We start from the raw sequence: 14,596 nt of genomic DNA on the forward strand, positions 1-14,596 counted from the left end.
GTACACTATATATAGCAGTACGGTACGGAAGGCACCTGCTGTACCTACCTCTGTGTCGTCATTAAGTATACTATCCATCTACATTCTATACCTGTGGTGCATTTTAGTTTTGCAGTTTGCTGACACAGTGACCACCAGTATACTATATATAGCAGTACGGTACGGAAGGCCACTGCTGTACCTACCTCTGTGTCGTCATTAAGTATACTATCCATCTACATTCTATACCTGTGGTGCATTTTAGTTTTGCAGTTTGCTGACACAGTGACCACCAGTATACTATATATAGCAGTACGGTACGGAAGGCCACTGCTGTACCTACCTCTGTGTCATCATTAAGTATACTATCCATCTACATTCTATACCTGTGGTGCATTTTAGTTTTGCAGTTTGCTGACACGGTGACCACCAGTATACCATATATAGCAGTACGGTATGGTAGGTGTGATACGAGTGTGATATGAAAGGGTGAGAGTGGGGTTTTCTGACTGACTTCCATTTTGTGCCGCAGTAACTATGCCACATAATGACAAGAGAATAGCAAGGGTGTTTGTCTTATGAAAGGGTGTTTGTCTCATGCTAGAAGAAGGATTCTTAGAATAGACAAGGACTCGTGTTGTTATTTTCAGTTTGTTATAGACAAGGACTCATGTTGTCATTTTCAGTTAGATAAGATGTTTCAGAACCCCGGAATGTACCCACATATGGATAGATTGTGTTTTTAGTTTTGTATAAAGGACGGGGAATGTTAGGGGAATTTCAGAATCCACCTGAGACGCTAGCAGACGTGCTGCGTGTGAATACCGAATTTCCCCTTGAGACGATCGTCCTGAGATTCCCCGATCCAGAGTGCTCAAGTGATGCTACAATATTCGGTAAGATATTGATGTAGTTTCTTGATATTATACCTATATTTATGATTATGTATTAATAACTGACGAAAATACTATAAGAACTAATAAATGATTTACTATTGAGAAATAAAAGTGTTGTTTGTTTTGCTGCATTAAAGTGTAAGCCTGTTCTGGGCAACAGTGAGCGCAGAATGTATTGAGCAATCTCACACACCCTAGTTCTATACAGCAAGACATTTTTGGCGTAGTCGGCAGGATCTATGTTTTCTTATATCTTGGTGTAGGATACTGATAGTGTAAAACGCTTTTGTACAGTGGTGGGTCCTGGCCAGACTTACCTCTGTGCAAAGTTTTGTCAATTGGCAGGTTGCCAAGTTTTCGCTGATATATAACAACATAGCACGGTAAGGATGTTTCGTAAGGGAAAAAAGGCTGGAGCGGAGCAAATCACCATCCCAGGGTGGACTGAAAGTCCCTACAATATTATAGCACAGGAGTTAATAATGTCAGGTTTAGCAGAATCATGGGATGGTAAACTCAATAATGCAGAACCCCTCGATGTTGTATATGTACTTGAGGGGGTCCCTGCCAAGGCAGGTGATGTAATGGCGCTGGGAAGACGGTGCTGGATACTAGTATCAGTATACCGTAAAATGCACCAAAGATATGAGCAGTTACAATCACGTTATTTAGATATAGAACAAACAGTAATTGAACAACAAGGAAAGATAGGATTGTTACAGTGCAGCAATCAGATGTTATCAGAAAAAGCCCAGAAATATCAGATTGTTGCCGAGAAGGCTGCTGTCAAAGTAGCCCAGAACAAATATAAAAAAAGAAAGGGAAGGGTAAACACCCGAAAAGTACGAGCAATTATTGCTTCTGCCGATCTTCAATGGGATCCCGATATATGGGATGGTGATGTATGGGATAGTAGTAGTGAGGAGGAGGGAGAGGACAAGGGGGGATGGAATCCTCCCAATCCTGTCATTGACCCTCCTGGGGCAAATGCTTGTCCTGTCTCGCGCAGGCAATTAACTAAGGTTGCAGAAGGTGGAGGGCAGGCAGTCCTCAAAGAGAAAATTATACTGCAAGATTTCACTCAAAATGAAGTTCTGGAACTATTGACCAAATTTTCACAACGCCCCGGGGAAGGCGTCCTTACCTGGCTGGTCCGTTTGGTAGAGGATGGCGCTGGAGGGATTAATGTAGATAGACAAGATGTTGCAAAATTTGAAGCCTACTGCTCCTCCCGAGGAACAGGAAGATTCAGAGGGTGATGCATAGGTAGCCAGCCAAGCCCCTGTATGGATTCGTCATGATGAGAGACCTTATGTCAAATTAGGAATCCATTGGTCACGGGGCAATGTACAAGAGGTCCCCGCGTTAATTGACACAGGGGCGGAGGCTACCCTAATATATGGAAATCCCAATAGATTTAAAGGACCCCGAATTAAAATTGCAGGGTTGGGAGGGTCGAGTAACTGAAGGGGTACAGGTGGAAATACCTCTAAAAATAGGAAATTTACCTATTAAGAAATGCTGAGTACTAATAGTACCCATTAGAGAATATATTATAGGCATTGATGTTTTAAAAGGACTGACCCTTTATTTAGATACAGGAAAATTTAGTTTTGGAGTCAGAAGTTATTGTATTCAGGCCAGACCTATTGTGGTGGGAAAAGTAAAAATGCCCCCAGTACATGTCCCACCTGCAACTAAATTAATTGCAGTGAAACAATATCGTATACCGGGGGCCATCAAGAAATAAGCAAAACCATTAAAGAATTAATGGATACAGGAGTGGTATGATATACCACTACTGCTTGGAATAACCCAATTGCTATTGGGCATTAGTGGATACTGAACAGTTAACAATAGGACACTCTGTATTGATGAGACCACGCATACCAATTATGCAATGGATAATGTCTAATCCAAAGTCAAATAGGATAGGGCATGCCCAAGAACAGAGTATTATAAAATGGAAATGGTATATTTCAGAAAGGGCAAAACAGGGAGAGGCATCCTTACATGAAAAAATTGCAGATATTCCAGTAGATGGAGTGAGTACAGCTTCTCCTCAAGAACAGCTGGAAGAATCACCAGTAAAATGGGGTAAACCTTATTCTGAGTTAAGCGACAAATCTCAATGTCACACATGGTTTACAGATGGATCTGCACGTTATGTTGCGGGAAGAAGAAAGTGGAGATCAGTTGTGTTTAATCCCCGCATGTCTAAGACATTAGAAATAGAAGGGGAAGGAAAGAGTAGCCAATATGCTGAATTATTTGCAGTATATTTGGCCCTTAGACAGGAAATTGGAGGTGAATGTAATATTTATACTGATTCATGGTCAGTAGTCAATGGATTAGCCACATGGATGATGAGCTGGAAGAAACATGATTGGAAAATTCATGGGAAAGAGTTATGGGGAAAGGAAGTCTGGGAGGACATTGAAGTTATCACTAAACAAACAAAAGTAACTGTATTCCATGTTTATGCACATGTACCATTAGACTCACTTGAACGTTTGTTTAATTCACAAGCAGATGCACAAGCCGCCATTGCTAAGTCATCTCAGGAGCAAGTGGCAGGAGAGACGAAGGAATTGGAATCATGGTTACAGGGTACAGCCCTTTGGGCACACCAAAAGAGTGGACATCTGGGAGAAAAGGCAACTTACAGGTGGGCGCAAGAAAGGGGTATTCCCCTCACATTGGACATTGTGAAATCTGTGATTTTACGGTGTCCCTTGTGTCAACACTCCCAAAAGAGGGAAGTGCCCCATACTGTAATGGGTCATATTGGAAGAGGTAAGTTACCTGGACAAATCTGGCAGATGGACTTTATTGGACCCCTGCCAGAAAGTCGAGGGTGTAAATTTGCATGTACAGCAGTAGATACATACTCAGGATTAATGGTAGCTTTCCCCTGTATGACTGCTACACAATGGAGTACTATTAGGACACGTGAGATTATAGTACAATATTATGGTATGCCCTTACAGATTCAAACAGACAATGGTAGCCATTTTACAGGACAACAAGTAAAAAAATTATGCTCTTGAGCATAATATTGAGTGGTTGTACCACATACCTTATTACCCGAAAGCAGCAGGGTTAATAGAAAGAATGAATGGATTATTAAAATCCACTCTGAAAAAAGTTAATGGATCTGATAAGTTTGGGCAATGGAGAGATAATATCTCAGAAGCTTTACAGATAATAAATAACCGACCATTGACAGAATCCACAACTCCTCTGATGAGGATGTTGACCCCCAATTTATCAATCAAGGCAGCACATAAAGTAGAAAGCCTTATTTATTGGAAAATTTACAAAAGGCGATAGAACCGTACAGAGCTACGCTCATGTCGGCAGGGTTGGACATGTATGCTATAAACCCTGATGTTATTGTTCCTTATGGGATTAAGGTTATACCTACTGGGATAGGTTGCAAAATGCCTTCTAATCATTATGGACAGTTGTCAACCCGTTCTAGTATGGCCAAGAACGGAATAATAGTGATAGGAGGAGTAAATGACCCCGACTATCAAGGAGAAATTAAAATAGTTGTGATGAATTTGAGCCCAGACCCCAGCGTAATCTGTGAAGGGGACCGAGTGGCACAATTGTTAATAATACCCATTTTGATAGAGCCTATCCAATTGGGAGAAGCTCCAGCCGAACTTACTGTTCGAGGAGACAAAGGTTTTGGTTCATCTAACACTGTGAATGTAGGAGCAAAAATCTGGGTACAGAAGCCTCAAGGGCCGCCTGAACCGGCTGAGGTTATAGCTGTGGGAAAAGACAGAGTACTCTTAATAATGAAACCAGGACAAGAGAAATGGGAATATGTACCTCAAGAAAAATGTTATTTGCGAGAGTAACTTACACTGATTTTGTACCTTTAGATAGTCGTGAGGCTCAGTCTTGGAATCCTTGGAATTGTATTATTGGTCGTCCCCTCTAGTACATGGACACCTGGATTGAAGATAGAGAAACGAGAGTTGCATACTGTACGGTGGGGATGGAACAATGCCACCATACCAAGAACCCAAGATAATTTCACTTGTCAGGCCAATCAGCGCTGTACTAATATAGTAAATATAACAATTCCAGGAACGATGTGGGCTGGACCGCCTGATCCACAAAGAAACAGATATCGACCTACATTTGAATTACATCAGTCAGAAGGCAATATCACAATTAATGCTGCAGTAAATATAAGTTGCTGTTCCAAACCTTATAGGTTCCGATTTCTCCCTAAAGAAGAGAAGAATAAAGAATATAAGAATTGTTCTAAACAAGGAGCAACCACATTTCGGTTAGCTGTAAAAGACGTTTTAATTTTGGTATGTCATAATGCTACTGAAATAAAAAATCGAACGTGGTGGGCACAAGATTTAATGTTTATTGATATCAATGCATCACGAATCGATATTGGACATGTTAAAAGATTACCATCTACATGTGAAAATGTAGGTACACAAGCTCAAAAGACTGTGTTAGTCACACAAGTTGTTTTCCCTCCCAATAATAGACAATGTATATCCCGGCAACGACGTGCCTGGTATGATACATTGTTGGGAGGATATGGGACTCTAACAGGAGTATTAAATGGGATAGATATTGAAACATTAGCCAATAGGATGCATAGCGCCGGTAGTAAATTAAATGACGGACTTACATTACAAGCAAAATGGATGCCTACTATTTTTGAGCCAGCCAAAATATCGGCTGGAATAGATACTTTAATGAACCAGCTAATTAATGCTAGTAATGATTTTGCTGTTGGATTTGATACCAACATTACTAAATTTATAAATTGGACCGTCTGTACACTACAGACTATGTATGAGCAACAACAAAAAGGCGTTATGCAAACTATGCTAATGACCGGAAATGAACAAGTATGGAGAACAATTTTTAATACAAGTGTGTCCAGGGACGCTTGGATACACTTGGAAGCTGCTAAAATGATTTGTAATGACACCATATGCCAAGGTATTTTAACTATGTATAATGTAACCAAAGTTATTCAAATGTGTAAATATATTGTAATGCCTTTGTTGTTAGGACCATCTGGTGGAGAATGGTACTGGTTCCCCACTATGAAAGGAGAATATATAGATGAGAATAATAGAACTCATGATTTGAGTATTTGTACACCCACTTTACAAGGCAAGATATGTAGAGTACAATCTGCAGTTTATGAACCTTGCTTATTAGAGAATGGAGTAAATTTATGTAAATGGATAGTTTTACCTTTGTCATATACAATGATGATGGAGGTAGCCCCACAAGAAGTATGTTTAGTAACTGATACACCAGCCATACCTGGAATGGTAGTTCCATTTTCCGGATGTATTAGTAATGTTAGTTCCTTAACCTGGGAAAATCCAAAGTTATTGAAGATCATATCAAATATCTAAATCAATCTATTGTAACTCATCAAGTGACAACAACAATAATTGCTGATCAATTACAGAAAATTGGTTCTGATGTCCAGGATGCAACTTCTCATCATTGGTGGGACTTGTTTACTGGATATTCTCCGTCTGCATCCAATATGCTAAATTTTCTGATACATCCTGTTCTCATACTGTGTATAATAATAATAATTTTATCCATTTGGAACTGTGTGGTATTTTACCGCATAAGTTGTAAACGACAAAAGGTTGTAATGGCAAGTTATGCGTTATAATTGGAATCAGTCAAGGGCCGTTTGTGATACGAGTGTGATATGAAAGGGTGAGAGTGGGGTTTTCTGACTGACTTCCATTTTGTGCCGCAGTAACTATGCCACATAATGACAAGAGAATAGCAAGGGTGTTTGTCTTATGAAAGGGTGTTTGTCTCATGCTAGAAGAAGGATTCTTAGAATAGACAAGGACTCGTGTTGTTATTTTCAGTTTGTTATAGACAAGGACTCATGTTGTCATTTTCAGTTAGATAAGATGTTTCAGAACCCCCGGAATGTACCCACATATGGATAGATTGTGTTTTTAGTTTTGTATAAAGGACGGGGAATGTTAGGGGAATTTCAGAATCCACCTGAGACGCTAGCAGACGTGCTGCGTGTGAATACCGAATTTCCCCTTGAGACGATCGTCCTGAGATTCCCCGATCCAGAGTGCTCAAGTGATGCTACAATATTCGGTAAGATATTGATGTAGTTTCTTGATATTATACCTATATTTATGATTATGTATTATACCTGACGAAAATACTATAAGAACTAATAAATGATTTACTATTGAGAAATAAAAGTGTTGTTTGTTTTGCTGCATTAAAGTGTAAGCCTGTTCTGGGCAACAGTGAGCGCAGAATGTATTGAGCAATCTCACACACCCTAGTTCTATACAGCAAAACAGTAGGCCACTGCTGTACCTACCTCTGTGTCGTCATTAAGTATACTATCCATCTACATTCTATACCTGTGGTGCATTTTAGTTTTGCAGTTTGCTGACACAGTGACCACCAGTATACTATATATAGCAGTACGGTACGGAAGGCCACTGCTGTACCTACCTCTGTGTCGTCATTAAGTATACTATCCATCTACATTCTATACCTGTGCTGCATTTTAGTTTTGCAGTTTGCTGACACAGTGACCACCAGTATACTATATATAGCAGTACGGTACGGAAAGCCACTGCTGTACCTACCTCTGTGTCGTCAAGTATACTATCCATCCATACTTGTGGTGCATTTCAGTTGTGCGCAGTATATATAGTAGTAGGCCATTGCTATTGATAGTTACTGGCATATAATTCCACACATTAAAAAATGGAGAACAAAAATGTGGAGGTTAAAATAGGGAAAGATCAAGATCCACTTCCACCTCGTGCTGAAGCTGCTGCCACTAGTCATGGCCGAGACGATGAAATGCCATCAACGTCGTCTGCCAAGGCCGATGCCCAATGTCATAGTAGAGAGCATGTAAATCCAAAAAAACAAAAGTTCAGTAAAATGACCCAAAAATCAAAATTAAAAGCGTCTGAGGAGAAGCGTAAACTTGCCAATATGCCATTTACGACACGGAGTGGTAAGGAACGGCTGAGGCCCTGGCCTATGTTCATGGCTAGTGGTTCAGCTTCAAATGAGGATGGAAGCACTCATCCTCTCGCTAGAAAAAAGAAAAGACTTAAGCTGGCAAAAGCACAGCAAAGAACTGTGCGTTCTTCTAAATCACAAATACCCAAGGAGAGTCCAATTGTGTTGGTTGCGATGCCTGACCTTCCCAACACTGGACGGGAAGAGCTTGCGCCTTCCACCATTTGCACGCCCCCTGCAAGTGCTGGAAGGAGCACCCGCAGTCCAGTTCCTGATAGTCAAATTGAAGATGTCACTGTTGAAGTACACCAGCATGAGGATATGGGTGTTGCTGGCGCTGGGGAGGAAATTGACAAGGAGGATTCTGATGGTGAGGTGGTTTGTTTAAGTCAGGCACCCGGGGAGACACCTGTTGTCCGTGGGACGAATATGGGCCCTCATTCCGAGTTGTTCGCTCGCAAGCTGCTTTTAGCAGATTTACTCACGCTAAGCCGCCGCCTACTGGGAGTGAATCTTTGCTTCTTAAAATTGCGAACGACGTATTCGCAATATTGCGATTACACCTCTCTTAGCAGTTTCTGAGTAGCTCCAGACTTACTCGGCATCTGCGATCAGTTCAGTGCTTGTCGTTCATGGTTTGACGTCATAAACACACCCAGCGTTCGCCCAGACACTCCTCCGTTTCTCCAGCCACTCCCGCGTTTTTCCCAGAAACGGTAGCGTTTTTCCGCACACACCCATAAAACGGCCAGTTTCCGCCCAGTAACACCCACTTCCTGTCAATCACACTACGATCACCAGAACTATGAAAAAGCCGTGAGTAAAATTCCTAACTGCATAGCAAATTTACTTGGCGCAGTCGCACTGCGGACATTGCGCATGCGCACTAAGCGGAAAATCGCTGCGATGCAAAAAAAAATACCGAGCGAACAACTCGGAATGACCCCCATGGCCATTAACATGCATGGTCAAAATACAAAAAAAAAAAATCAGCTCTTCGGTGTGGAATTATTTCAACAGAAATGCGGACAACAGGTGTCAAGCCGTGTGTTGCCTTTGTCAAGCTGTAATAAGTAGGGGTAAGGACGTTAACCACCCCTTCCTCTTGTAACCAAGCTCCTGCAAACCACACCACCAACTCCCTCAGTGTCAATTTCCTCCTTACCCAGGAAAGCCAATAGTCCTGCAGGCCATGTCACTGGCAAGTCTGACGAGTCCTATCCTGCCTGGGATTCCTCCGATGCATCCTTCAGTGTAACGCCTACTGCTGCTGGCGCTGCTGTTGTAGCTGCTGGGAGTCGATCGTCATCCCAGAGGGGAAGTCGGAAGACCACTTGTACTACTTCCAGTAAGCAATTGACTGTCCAACAGTCCTTTGCGAGGAAGATGAAATATCACAGCAGTCATCCTGCTGCAAAGCAGATAACTCAGGCATTGGCAGCCTGGGCGGTGAGAAACGTGGTTCCGGTATCCACCGTTAATTCAGAGGCAACTAGAGACTTGATTGAGGTACTGTGTCCCCGGTACCAAATACCATCTAGGTTCCATTTCTCTAGGCAGGCGATACCGAAAATGTACACAGACCTCAGAAAAAGACTCACCAGTGTCCTAAAAAATGCAGTTGTACCCAATGTCCACTTAACCACGGACATGTGGACAAGTGGAGCAGGGCAGACTCAGGACTATATGACTGTGACAGCCCACTGGGTAGATGTATTGCCTCCCGCAGCAAGAACAGCAGCGGCGGCACCAGTAGCAGCATCTCGCAAACGCCAACTCGTTCCTAGGCAGGCTACGCTTTGTATCACCGCTTTCCAGAAGAGGCACACAGCTGACAACCTCTTACGGAAACTGGAGGAAGATCATCGCAGAATGGCTTACCCCAATTGGACTCTCCTGGGGATTTGGGACATCGGACAACGCCAGCAATATTGTGCGTGCATTACATCTGGGCAAATTCCAGCACGTCCCATGTTTTGCACATAAATTGAATTTGGTGGTGCAGAATTATTTAAAAAATGACAGGGGCGTGCAAGAGATGCTGTCGGTGGCCCGAAGAATTGCGGGCCACTTTCGGCATTCAGGCACCGCATACAGAAGACTGGAGCACCACCAAACATTCCTGAACCTGCCCTGCCATCATCTGAAGCAAGAGGTGGTAACGAGGTGGAATTCAACCCCCTGTATATGCTTCAGAGGATGGAGGAGCAGCAAAATGCCATTCAAGCCTATACATCTGCCCACGATATAGGCAAAGGAGGGGGAATGCACCTGACTCAAGCGCAGTGGAGAATGATTTCAACGTTGTGCAAGGTTCTGCAACACTTTGAACTTGCCACACGTGAAGTCAGTTCAGACACTTCCAGCCTGAGTCAGGTCATTCCCCTCATCAGGCTTTTGCAGAAGAAGCAGGAGACATTGAAGGAGGAGCTAAAACAGAGCGATTCCGCTAGGCATGTGGTACTTGTGGATGGAGCCCTTAATTCGCTTAACCAGGATTCATGGGTGGTCAATCTATTGAAATCAGAGCACTACATTTTGGCCACCGTGCTCGATCCTAGATTTAAAACCTAGGTTGGATCTCTCTTTCCGGCAGACACAAGTCTGTAGAGGTTCAAAGACCTGCTGGTGAGAAAATTGTCAAGTCAAGCGGAATGTGATCCGTCAACATCTCCTCCTTCACATTCTCCCGCAACTGGGAGTGCGAGGAAAAGGCTAAGAATTCCGAGCCCACCCGCTGGCGGTGATGCAGGGCAGTCTGGAGCGAGTGCTGACATCTGGTCCGGACTGAAGGACCTGCCAACGATTACTGACATGTCGTCTACTGTCACTTCATATGATTCTCTCACCATTGAAAGAATGGTGGAGGATTATATGAGTGACCGCATCCAAGTAGGCACGTCAGACAGTACGTATACTGGCAGGAAAAAGAGGCAATTTGGAGGCCCTTGCACAAACTGGCTTTATTCTACCTAAGTTGCCCTCCCTCCAGTGTGTACTCCGAAAGAGTGTTTAGTGCAGCCGCTCACCTTGTCAGCAATCGGCGTACAAGGTTACTTCCAGAAAATGTGGAGAAGATGATGTTCATCAAAATGAATTATAATCAATTCCTCCGTGGAGACATTCACCGGCAGCAATTGCCTCTACAAAGTACACAGAGACCTGAGATGGTGGATTCCAGTGGGGACGAATTAATAATCTGTGAGGAGGGGGATGTACACAGTGAAAGGGGTGAGGAATCGGAGGATGATGATGATGAGGTGGACATCTTGCCTCTGTAGAGCCAGTTTGTGCAAGGAGAGATTGATTGCTTCTTTTTTTGGTGGGGGCCCAAACCAACCAGTCATTTCAGTCACAGTCGTGTGGCAGACCCTGTCGCTGAAATGATGGGTTCGTTAAAGTGTGCATGTCCTGTTTATACAACATAAGGGTGGGTGGGAGGGCCCAAGGACAATTCCATCTTGCACCTCTTTTTTCTTTCATTTTTCTTTGCATCATGTGCTGTTTGGGGACAATTTTTTTGAAGGGCCATCCTGCCTGACACTGCAGTGCCACTCCTAGATGGGCCAGGTGTTTGTGTCGGCCACTTGTGTTGCTTAGCTTAGTCACACAGCGACCTTGGTGTGCCTCTTTTTTTCTTTGCATCATGTGCTGTTTGGGGACAATTTTTTTGAAGTGCCATCCTGTCTGACACTGCAGTGCCACTCCTAGATGGGCCAGTTGTTTGTGTCGGCCACTTGTGTCGCTTAGCTTAGCCATCCAGCGACCTCAGTGCAAATTTTAGGACTAAAAATAATATTGTGAGGTGTTCAGAATAGACTGAAAATGAGTGTAAATTATGGTTATTGAGGTTAATAATACCATGGGATCAAAATGACACCCAAACTCTATGATTTAAGCTGTTTTTGAGGGTTTTTTGTAAAAAAAACACCCGAATCCAAAACACACCCGAATCCGACAAAAAATTTTCAGGGAGGTTTTGCCAAAACACGTCCGAATCCAAAACACGGCCGCGGAACTGAATCCAAAACCAAAACCCGAAAAATTTCCGGTGCACATCACTAGTTTCAGGCTCCGGCCTGTTGTTTGTTAGACTGGGCTTTAGACGCAGGAGTAACAGGTGACCCCTTGGAACCAGTTTCAGGCTCCAGCCTATTGTTTTCTTGACTGGGCACTAGACGTGGGAGTCACAGGTGACCTCCTGGCACCAGTTTCGTACTCAGGCCTGTTGTTAGTTAGACTGGGCACTAGATGTGGGTGCCGTAGTTGACCCCCTGGCACTATATTCAGGCTCCAGCCTATTGTTTGTTAGACTGGGCACTCGTTGTAGGGCCCACAAGGGACCCCCTGGCACCAGTTTCGGTCTCCATCCTTTTGTTTCTTAGACTGGACACTAGACATAGGGGTCGCAGGTGACCCCCTTGCACCAGTTGCAGGCTCCGGTCTATTATTTGATAAACTGGACACTAGACGTAGAGGTCGAAATTGACCCCCTGGCACCAGTTTCAGGCTCCGGCCTTTTGTTTGTTAGATTGGGCACTAGAGATCAGTGTCGCATGTGACCCCCTGGCACCAATTTCCTGCTCAGGCCTGTTGTTTGTTAGACTGGGCACTAGATGTAGGGGCCTAAGGTGACCCCCTGGCACCAGTTCCAAACCCCGGCCTGGTGTTTATTAGACTGGGCACTGGACGTAGGGATCGCAAAGGACCTCCTGGCACCTCCTGTCACCAGTTTCAGGCTCTGGCCTGTTGTTTGCTAGACTGGGCTCTAGATGCAGGTTTCGCAGGTGTCCCCTTGCACCAGTTTTGGGCCCGACCTGTTGTTTCATAGACTGGGCACTAGACACAGGGGTCACAGGTGACCCCCTTGCACCAGTTTCAGGCTCCGGATTATTATTTGTTAGACTGGGCACTAGACGTAGGGGCCACAAGGGACCCCCTGGCACCAGTTTCAGGCTCCGGCCTGTTGTTTGTTAGACTGGACTTTAGACACAGGGGTAACAGGTGACCCCTTGGAACCAGTTTCAGGCTCCGGCCTGTTGTTTGTTAGACTGGGCACTAGATGTAGGGGCCACAAGGGACCCCCTGGCACCAGTTTCGGTCTCCAACCTTTTGATTTTTAGACTAGGCATTAGACATAGGGGTCGCAGGTGACCCCCTGGCACAAGTTTCGTACTCAGGCATGTGATTAGTTAGAATGGGCACTATACGTAGAGGTCGAAAGGGACCCCCTGGCACCAGTTTCGTACTCAGGCATGTTGTTAGTTAGACTGGGCACTATACGTAGAGGTCGAAAGGGACCTCATGGTACCAGTTTCAGGCTCCGGCCTGTTGTTTGCTAGACTGGGCTCTAGACGCAGGGGTCATAGGTGACCCCCTGGCAACAGTTCTTAGCCCCGGCCTTGTGTTTGTTAGACTGGGCACTAGACACAGGGGTCGCAGGTGACCCCCTTGCACCAGTTTCAGGCTCCGGCCTATTATTTGTTAGAATGGGCACTTGATGTAGGGGCCACAAGGGACCCCCTGGCACCAGTTTCAGGCTCCGGCCTGTTGTTTGTTAGACTGGGAACTAGATGTAGGGGTCGCAAGGAACCCCCTTGCACCAGTTTCAGTCTCCGGCCTGTTGTTTGGTAGACTGGGCACTAGATGTAGGGGTCGCAGGTGACCCCCTGGCAACAGTTCTTAGCCCCGGCCTTGTGTTTCTTAGACTGGGCACTAGACACAGGGGTCGCAGGTGACCCCCTTGCACCAGTTTCAGGCTCCGGCCTATTATTTGTTAGAATGGGCACTTGATGTAGGGGCCACAAGGGACCCCCTGGCACCAGTTTCAGGCTCCGGCCTGTTGTTTGTTAGACTGGGCTTTAGACGCAGGAGTAACAGGTGACCCCTTGGAACCAGTTTCAGGCTCCAGCCTATTGTTTTCTTGACTGGGCACTAGACGTGGGAGTCACAGGTGACCTCCTGGCACCAGTTTCGTACTCAGGCCTGTTGTTAGTTAGACTGGGCACTAGATGTGGGTGCCGTAATTGACCCCCAGGCACTAGATTCAGGCTCCAGCCTATTGTTTGTTAGACTGGGCACTCGTTGTAGGGGCCACAAGGGACCCCCTAGCACCAGTTTCGGTCTCCATCCTTTTGTTTCTTAGACTGGACACTAGACATAGGGGTCGCAGGTGACCCCCTTGCACCAGTTGCAGGCTCCGGTCTATTATTTGATAAACTGGACACTAGACGTAGAGGTCGAAATTGACCCCCTGGCACCAGTTTCAGGCTCCGCCTTTTGTTTGTTAGATTGGGCACTAGAGATCAGTGTCGCATGTGACCCCCTGGCACCAATTTCCTGCTCAGGCCTGTTGTTTGTTAGATTGGGCACTAGATGTAGGGGCCTAATGTGACCCCCTGGCACCAGTTCCAAACCCCGGCCTGGTGTTTCTTAGACTAAGCACTAGACGTAGCGGTCGCAAGGGACCTCCTGGCACCAGTTTCGGTCACCAGTCTTTTGTTTGTTAGACTGGGCACTAGACATAGGGGTCGCAGGTGGCCCCCTGGCACCAGTTTCGTACTCAGGCATGTTCTTAGTTAGACTGGGCACTATACGAAGAGGTCGAAAGGGACCCTCTGGCACCAGTTTCAGTCTCCGGCCTTTTGTTTGTTAGATTGGGCACTAGAGATCAGGGTCGC

At 44.9% G+C, this 14,596-nt stretch overlaps 1 long non-coding RNA gene across 3 annotated transcripts; it reads left to right on the forward strand.

The window, feature by feature from the left end:
• The first annotated feature begins 451 nt into the window (after window positions 1–451).
• Window positions 452–5,262, forward strand: LOC135054956 (uncharacterized). 3 transcript variants are annotated; one of them, XR_010243604.1, is made up of 3 exons: window positions 452–875; window positions 3,405–3,543; window positions 4,772–5,262. It is a non-coding gene; the product is annotated as an uncharacterized LOC135054956 (long non-coding RNA). The 3 variants fall into 3 exon arrangements; XR_010243602.1 differs by having other exon boundaries at window positions 3,405–5,262; XR_010243603.1 differs by having other exon boundaries at window positions 3,408–5,262.
• Window positions 5,263–14,596: the final 9,334 nt, after the last annotated feature.

The sequence above is a fragment of the Pseudophryne corroboree genome, chromosome 3 (genome assembly GCF_028390025.1).
Source record: "Pseudophryne corroboree isolate aPseCor3 chromosome 3, aPseCor3.hap2, whole genome shotgun sequence".
Lineage (NCBI taxonomy): Eukaryota > Metazoa > Chordata > Amphibia > Anura > Myobatrachidae > Pseudophryne > Pseudophryne corroboree.